At 40.2% G+C, this 9064-nt stretch overlaps 1 protein-coding gene across 4 annotated transcripts in view; it reads left to right on the top strand.

Annotated features, from left to right (window-relative positions):
* Positions 1–489: 489 nt before the first annotated feature.
* The window catches only part of DISP1 (dispatched RND transporter family member 1), a 199326-nt gene continuing 190751 nt past the window's right edge, over positions 490–9064 (top strand). For 2 of the 4 annotated variants that reach the window (XM_007988365.3, XM_037985536.2), the window contains exon 1: positions 490–589. The gene's annotated coding sequence lies outside the window, so the exon portion shown is untranslated. Of the gene's footprint in view, positions 683–9064 lie in introns of all 4 variants that reach the window. The other 2 variants (XM_007988363.3, XM_007988367.3) reach the window with 2 other exon arrangements.

The raw sequence follows: 9064 nt of genomic DNA, 5'->3' as shown, positions 1-9064 counted from the left end.
TTTATTCTATAGCAAGTTTTATTCTATAGCTAGATTTATTCTATAGCTAGTTCCTCGCCCTGAGTGTAAGCTCCACGAGAGCTGGGGCTGTCCTCTGTTCACTCTATCCCCAGTCCCTACAGCAGTGGCTGGTTGTTCACAGGCCATATACAGCAGGTGATAATAATGTGAATTATCGCACTGTCTTGCGGAGTGATTTACTTCTGTTTTTACTTATATCAACTTTTAACTAGATTGTGAGGACAGAGGTCGGTGTCTGAGTCATCCTGTGCCTCACTGGGCTTGAGCAGAATAGACGCCTGGTCAAGCATTTGCACACTGGTCGATGGATACACTAGAAAGAGCAGGAGCGCGAAAGGGAATTTTTTTGGCGCCTGCCTCGCCCTTTCAAGCCAAGCTCCCCTGCCCTCTGCCCCTTGCCCGCCGCCCGCAGCCTGCCGCCGGCAATCCCTCTCCCGCGGAGCTGTAGTCAAGCGAGGCCAGCCGGCCGGGAGCGGGCGGGGGGCGGGACTTCCGGTCCCGCTCGCGACGCGGACCGCGCCAGGCGGAAGCCCGGCTCCGGGCCAGGATCTGAGAGCCCGGACTGGAGGTGAGTTCGCAGCCGGAGCGTTGCAGGCACTTGTTTCCTCAGTGGATGCTTTTCGGCGTGCCGCCGCCCGGCGCCGCGGGACTGGGAGACCGGGTAGGGACGGCAGAGGCGGCACCTCCCGCGCGTGTGGAGGGAGAGCCGGGACCCGAGGCGTGCGAGAAGGGCCAGGACTGAGAACGGGGAACCAGGAGAGCCCTAAGGGCAGCCGTGAGGGGCTGGGGAGGGAGGCACCGGGGACCCTGAGGCCAAAGAGGCCCTGAGACTGGAGGTTGAGGATGACATGGGGCAGAGATGCATCCCGGAGGAAAGTAGTCATTCGTGGGGGCGTGTCCCGGGTCCTGGCGGATTGTCTGCGAGGGTGGCATGAGATGGCAAAGGTTGGCTACTAGGGAGAGGTTAGAGAGGAGGGAGTCAGTTCTTCTCTGCGGGTCGTAGATGAGAAGGGCGTCTTGACCTTACGAACCAGAAAGATGACCAGCCACCTATTGGATGCTGAACTCCTACTGCTTCATTTGCAATTCATGCACCTTTTTTTTTTTTTTTTTTTTTTTTTAAAGAAATCTATCCCGCTCCGCGCGTGTGGATTTCGGGAAAATATTGTATATTCCTAGGGACCGCTTGAACTCTTGCTTCACCCACATTCTGCGTTTCTTTGTCAAACTGATAGTAGTTAAAAGTTCTCTTCACCCAAGGAAGCCAACCAAAGTTTTCCTTTTGAACTCCTCTCTACCCTGCAGTGTTTAGCTTGTCTTATTTCCTTTGTCATGGGATGAACTAAATGCTTTTAGAATTATGGTGATAATCACATGGAAAGCCAGTGCTGTCAATGTTTGCAGTTGCAACTCATTGTTTTTCTGCCCAACTTTCTAACACATTTTTTCTAAAAGCTATTTTGTTGGGTTTAGTCTTTTAGTTTAACCAGTAAAGGCAATTTTACATCAGGGTGCAGCAAATTACTAGCAGTTCTTAAGATTTTACTGTTCCTTTTTATTTCTGCTATAAGGAGAATATATATATATATAAATATTTGCCATTATCAGTGTTTTTAAAAAATATTGATAACCCAAGATCTGTTGTTACACACACATTAGCACATTTAGTTTTCCCAGTGGCCAGTGTTTGGTATGTGGGCTCATTATTACCAAAGGTAATTATTTAGTTGTTATTTACCTTGTATTTATGTTTTATTGGATGTGATTAATATGTGCTTCCTAATCTACATAATATAGTATCTCACTCAGTGTAATTAGAAAGGAGTAGATGGTAGTTGAATTGGATTTTGTCACAAAGTGGGAAGAATCATAACACTGTTATTGGTGAAGGGTGAGAGCTGATGATTGCTTTGCGTGTTTCGGGTGTTTCATATTTCAAATGTTAGACGTTTTTGTTTTAAAAATTACTGTATTATTACAGGTAACTTTTAGATCTGATTTGGTGGTCTGACTTGAACTAATTCAGGAAAACTAGAACATTTTATATTTATTGGTACTGCGATGTCTTGCTAGCTTGTAAATTCTTGATGGCCTTGAATATGCTTGAGTGAAATACACAGTTATAGTGTCCTTATGTTTAGGAGGACTGCTGATATTTACAAGTGTAACGCAAGGCCTAAACATAAACAGTGCCTTAATATGTAAATGAGCATATTGAATAAGTTTTCAAATTACAAAATGAAGAGATAACACTGATCTCTAAAGTAATTGAATTAACTGTCATGTTAATTTCTGTGTATGTCTCAATTTAATCTTATTTCTTTTAAGTAGACAATATTGTTTATCTGATAAGGCTTGATTTTATTTTTCTTCCGCCTTTTCCCATGGTTTTTGAGAAATAAAGCACTTGGGAAAGCATGCAAGTCTTTAGACATTAGTTCATGGTTGGAGGAAGTGCTCGTTGTTGAAACACAAGAGCACTTGCCCTCTTGGGCAAGTTGGGCTAGCTGTATATATGAATGGTATGTTGAGGTTTGATTGCCCTGTATTCTGGAGAATCTTTGGAATTGTATTCTTTCTTCTAATTGTTTAGTAAATTTAGCTTTCTATCTAGGTAAATTATTTTTGTTATTTCGTAGGATTTAGATGTATTTTACAGTTTAACCAATAATGGCAGTTTTCAATTAAGTACAGTGAACTGCTGGCTATTTTAGAGAGTCACTATTTCTTTTTATTTCCGAAATATGTACAGTGTCTGTATTGGAAGAACTATCAAAATAGGTATAACCAAAACACTGTCTTCATATATACATACATTTGTCTTCCTTAATCTTTAGTTTGTAAAATATGAAGTAATTTGCTAAGTTGAGCTCATTGGTTCTATGCTCTTTGGTTATCAATTTTCTTATTATATAGTACGTTCTCAATTATCTGCATACCCTAGTTAGAAAGCCATTTCCCGCCACTTGATAGAATCAAGAATATTTGTTACAACGGGGAAGTACAGTTTTTGGACGAGGAGCTACCAAAGAGTGCTGATCTGCTAACTTATGGTCCAGCTGCTGCACTGCCTCTGATGAAAAGCGTGGCCCTTAATGAGGTTAACTCACACAGGGTTGACTGCTTTTAGTATCACTTTCTGTCCTTTTCTTCTGGTAAGTTAGGCCTTTTCTCTGATAGTGACCAAGATCACTTGGGTCTCAGAGTGATTCAAAAGGGGATGAGTCACTGCAGTCCTGTTAGTAGGGCCCTGTCCATTCTGCTGAATGTGATCCCATAAATCTTGGCACATTTTCCGGCCTCTAGGCATGTGTAGTTATGACTGTGAACCTCTTGTTTAGGTTGTTGTTTTAAAAATACTTTTAACACTAAATCATAATTTGTTGGATTATATAAGTAGACTCAGTTTTGCTTTGAGTGAGGCATCACATGACACTATCGATGAACTTTTCTATTAAAGTGATAGGCTGTAACTCACAATGGCAAATATTGTAGAAAACACACTGATGGCCCTTAACCTTTGTTGTTATTATTAGTTTTGTTTTTAATTTTGAGAGCCTAAGGAATAGAAGAACTATTGGATAAATGATTTGCATGGGGGGTGGGGGAAGTTGACCACTACCAGTGACATACTAGGGGTCTTGATGGTGGGAGCTGTCTGCTATAGTTGGAAAGAGTATTTTGGCACTGAGGTTTAGAATTGCCAGCTCCTGGTGACAATATAGCAGAAAGACTTTTAGTTGGTTTTATTACAGTTTTTAAATACCACACAGATGATGCACTCCTTGGTTACCTGCAGGTGGCTAGGAGGGGAATCCCTCCCACCTCTTGTGTGAATGACCTGGTGGAGCCTCTTGAAGCAAAATAGTACCAGTTTGATTTTCACTGTGGTAGTGTATCATTATGGTTCTCTGGAGAAACAGACCATTATCACATATATATGTGTATTTGTTAAAGAGATTTATTTTAAGAAATTGGCTCATGCAATTGTGGGTGTTGGCAAGTACAAAATTTGTAGGTCAGACCAGCAGGCTGGAAATTCAGGCAGGAGTTGATTCTGTAGTTTTGAGGCAGCTTTCTTTCTTCTTTGGGAAACCTCAGGTTTTGCTCTTAAGGCCTTCAGCTGAGTAGATGAGTCCTACCGACATTATGGAAGGTAATCTCCTTTACTTAAAGTCAACTGATTGTAGACATTAACTACATCTACAAAATATGTTTATAGCAACACCTAAATTGGTGTTTGATTAAATAGCTGGGTGCTATAACCTAACCATGTTGACACATAAGGCTAACCATGACAGCATTTAAAATTCTTTCGGTGTATTAAACTAATATGGGCATATAAAATATTGCATAGTCAATAGGAGAATATTGATACGGTTTGGCTCTGTGTCCCCACCCAAATCTCATGTCGAACTGTAATTCTCAGTGTTGGAGGTGAAGTCTGGTGGTAGATGATTGGATCATGGGGGTGGTTTCTAATGGTTTAGCACTGTCCCTCTAGTGCTGTCTCATGGTAGAGTTCTCACAAGATCTGGTTGTTTAAAAGTGTGTAGCATCTCCCCCCGTGCTGGTCCTTTCTCCTGCTCCACCCATGTAGGACACACCGGTTTTCTCTCTGCCTTCTGCCATGATTGTAAGTTTCCTGAGGCTTCCCCAGCCATGCTTCCTGTACAGCCTGTGGAATCGTGAGCCAATTAAACCTCTTTTCTTTTTAAATTATCCATTCAAGTAATTCTTTATAGCTGTGTGAGACTGGACTAATAAAAGTATCGAAATTCATAGCCCAGTTACTTTTTAAGGGATTTAAAAGCAGTGAAAACCTGGGTTTTCATCATGCCAAAGAATGGAAAATGGACAATTTAATGGCCCCTGCACTCTCTGACATTTAAAAGTTACTCTCTTTTTGTGGTTTTAATATTTTATATATATATATATACACACACACACACACACATCTTTGTGGGTTTTTTTTGTTTTTTGTTTTTTTTGAGACAGTGTCTCGCTGTGTTGCCTAAGCTGGAGTGCAACGGCACAATCTCGGCTCACTGCAACCTCCGCCTCCTGGGTTCAAAGAATTCTTCTGCCTCAGCCTCCTGGAGTAGCTGAGATTACAGGTACTGGCTACCATGCCTGACTAATTTTTGTGTTTTTAGCAGGGACGGGGTTTCACCCTGTTGGCCCGGCTGGTCTTGAACTCTTGACCTCAAGTGATCCACCTGTCTCAGCCTCCCAAAGTGCAGGGATTACAGGTGTGAGCCACAGCGCCCAGCTAATACGTTGTATATATATTTTTACTTTAAGGTGTTTAAAAACATTTTTAAATTTTGTAACTTTTTTTTAAAGTTTATGCTCTTGCTAATCTTTCTGCTTAAATATTTAGATCTGGGAATTAGTTTTGTGCTTATTTAGCCTGATTCCTCTCATTTATGTTCACCAAAAGGGTCCCAGAACGATGATTTACCCAGGTACCATACCTAGTAAAAGAACCAGAATTTGAGGCCAGATCTCTTTGTTTCCAATCCAGTGCCCTTTCTGTTACAAAAGTAGTTATAGTTAAGTGAAGCTAATCAAGGGCAAATTTTCTGTAAGGAGGGTGATTTTCAGTCTCTATTTAAGGGAGTATGAATTGATTGTTATGAGAACGGAGGTGATATTCGGGCTATTCAGTTATATTAGGGGAAGGAAGAGCAGAGAGTAGATACATCATAAAATATCTAAGTAGACTACATAACTCCTTGGGGCACATAGTGAAGTGTGATACCCATGGGGCTTGAAGGGATTTGCAAGCTAGCCATTGGGTGATTCACAAGGAGTATTTGAAAAGACCTTAAGGATAGGGAACACATGGACCAAGAGAAGTTACTGAGAGGACTTCCTTTCGGAGGCAGTTAAAGATAGGAAAGCATGGTGCTTTTGGAACCCAAGTACTTGGAAACCCTCCAGAAGAGAATTTTAAGGACTCCTTGGGGGATAGAACATTATAGGACATAAATGGATATTCTAGAAGCTTGCCAGGTTTCAGGCATTAATTTGAGCTGAATTATGGTAATAATAATAATTGTCATTTGTTGCTCACTTGCAATCTCAGCACAGTTAAAAGAGACCTTAGGCAAGTTACTGAACTTTATGCTTTACCTGCAAAATATGCATAGTAATACCTACTGTACATAGTCATTATAGGAAATACAAGATAATGTATATAATGTGCTTAGCATAATGCCTGCCACATAGTACTCAAGAAATTGTAGCATTTATTTTACATGGCAGCTGGCTGAGGGTGTTATTAGAAAATATCACTAAAATGAGATCCCTTTTTCCTCCTACAGCTGTATGTTACTCCCACAGGTCTTTTTTATTTTTATTTTTTAAAATTTATTTTATTTTATTTTTTTGTGACTTCAGAAATATGCTTATCCATCCCATGGGTCTTTGGCATGCTTTTGCCTTCAAGTTTATAATTTCTAAGCAGGTGCGTGTGTCTGGCCATATGTAGAGTACTTCTCTACCTCTGTGATCAGCAGGGCTGTTGTTTTTGAATGACCAATGCACCTTTTGGCTGTATTTCATTGCAGGTTCCATCTCTTCAAACTGAAATGATGTTCTTAACTACAGTGCTATCTCCAATTAATTTTATTACTCTTCTTGCCTTTTTTTTTTTTTTTTTTTTTTTTTGCTTTGGAATGTAATTATTCAGATGGGGTTGGGAAGAGGAGTGGAAAGCACAAGCATTTGAAGTAACTTTTTTCTATAAAGGGTTCTTCCCTTCAGGTTTTGAGTAAGCAACTATTTGAATAAAAATAAACTATTTTGACAGATGCCAGCTCCAAAGATAATTGGTTAAAAAAGACATTTTCTGGGATGATGCATCGTAAGATATGAAAGCACTTAAGGATTTGATATGGTTTGGCTCTGTGTCTCCATTCAAATCTCATCTCGAATTGTAATCCCCATGTATTAAGAGAGGGACCTGGTAGAAGGTGATTGAATCATGGGAGTGGTTTCCCCTATGGTGTTCTCGTGATAGTGAAGTTCTCATGAGATCTGATGGTTTAAAAGTAGCAGTTTTTGGCCAGGTGCAGTGGCTCATGCCTGTAACCACAGCATTTTGGGAGGCTGAGGTGGGCGGATCACTTGAGGTCAGGAGTTCAAGACCAGCCTGGCCAACAGCCTGACTCTGTCTCTGCTAAAAATAATACAAATATTAGCCAGGTGTGGTGGCGGGCACCTGTAATCCCAGCTACTCAGGAGGCTGAGACAGGAGAATTGCCTTGAACCTGGGAGGTGTAGCCTGCAGTGAGCCAAGCTTGTGCCACTGCACTCCAGCCTGGGTGACGGAGACTCCATCTCAAAAAAAAAAGAAAAAAAAATGAGTTTTCCCTGAGCTCTCCCTCTTTTCTGCCACCATGTCACCATGTAAAACATGCCTTGGTTCCCCTTCACCTTCCACCATGATTATAAGTTTCCTGGGGTCTCCCCCTGCCATGCAGAACTGTGAGTCAATTAAACCTCTTGTTTACTCTTGTTTATAAATTACCCAGTCTCAGGTAGTATCTTTATAGCAGTGTGAAAATGGACTATACAGGATTGAATGACATATTTGGGCTCAAGATCCAGTAGTGAGATTACTAGGTAGGAGGCATAGAGTATCTGCCTTAACTTTGTAGTGTAATTCTTTCTGAACCAGACCTGGAAACCATTTCACTTGCGTTCAGAAGGTTGGTAGAATTTGCATTTGACTCAGAGTGACTTGGTATGTTTAGCTATCATTCTCAGGAGCCTTTGCAGTGCTTGAAGATTTATTAGGAAGGATTCTTTCTGGAACCCTTCAAGCTTGACAAGAACCTCTCTATATCATTTTGTATGCTAGGTTTTAAATTTAAGTTGAGAAATTTATGTATTTCTACATTTATAGGCAGAAAGAGTTTAGCAAAGCTTGACAGAGGCTTTTGAGGGAAGAAGTAAGTTTGCATGTTTTTCCTGTAATTCCAACTGTTTTTTAAAGATGTAATTAAACATTGAATTTTCAATGATAATGATTTCCATAAATGATTTAATACAATTTGATCATGAGATAGGACAGCTGCATATATCCAGACCTCAGTGTATCAAATTATAAGGTTTTCTGTTTCACGGTTCTACAGTTGATAAGTTTTGGTAATCTGCAGCAGCATTTCACTTTGAGTGAGACATGCTGGCAAATTATTGCCTCTAAAATATCAGTGAGTGGTATGTTGATCGTTATATTTGTTCCATAGCCTTTGGTGCACACCTTCTTAAAATCTCCTCCTTTTCTCTGCTCTGTTACTTTCTCCTTGGTTAATGATGCTTTCTCATCTCCTAAGTGTCCATGCATTAAAATCATACATTTCTCTTTCTTGTCCCTTAACCTTTTTCCCAAAGGGAATCTGCTTCTCTCCTGTTAGCTAGTCTGAATTATCTGAGTTAATTGAGAATAAATAGTGGAATGACTGATAGACCTAATTCCAAATTACATCAGGATGCAGAGAAAAGGGAACACTTACACACTGTTGGTGGGAATATAAATTAGTACAAACTCTATGGAAGACAATATGGAGATTTTTCAGCGAATTAAAAGTAGAACTACCATTTGATTCAGCAATTCCACTACTGAGTATGTACTCAAAGGAAAATTAATCATTATATCAAAAAGATACCTGCACTCAGTATGTTTATTGCAGCACTATTGACAATAGCAAAGATACGGAATCAACCTAAACATCCATCATGGATGACTAGATAAAGAAAATGTGATGTACACACAACAAACACACATGAATACTATGCAGCTTAAAAAAGAACGCAGTCATGTCTTTTGCAGCAACATAGATGGAACTTGAGGGCATTATCTTAAGTGAAAGATATCTTAGAAAGGCATTATCTTAGAAAGTCAAATACTACATGTTCTCACTTATAAGTGCTAAATAACACATACACATGGAAGTAGAATGTGGAGTAATAGTCATGGAAGACTGGAAAAGGTGGGAGAGGCTGAGGGATAAGAAATTGCAAATGGGTACAA

Source organism: Chlorocebus sabaeus, chromosome 25 (assembly GCF_047675955.1).
Source record: "Chlorocebus sabaeus isolate Y175 chromosome 25, mChlSab1.0.hap1, whole genome shotgun sequence".
NCBI classification, from domain to species: domain Eukaryota; kingdom Metazoa; phylum Chordata; class Mammalia; order Primates; family Cercopithecidae; genus Chlorocebus; species Chlorocebus sabaeus.
Note: the sequence above shows the minus strand (reverse complement) of the source record. Positions and strands in the feature narration are given on the sequence as shown.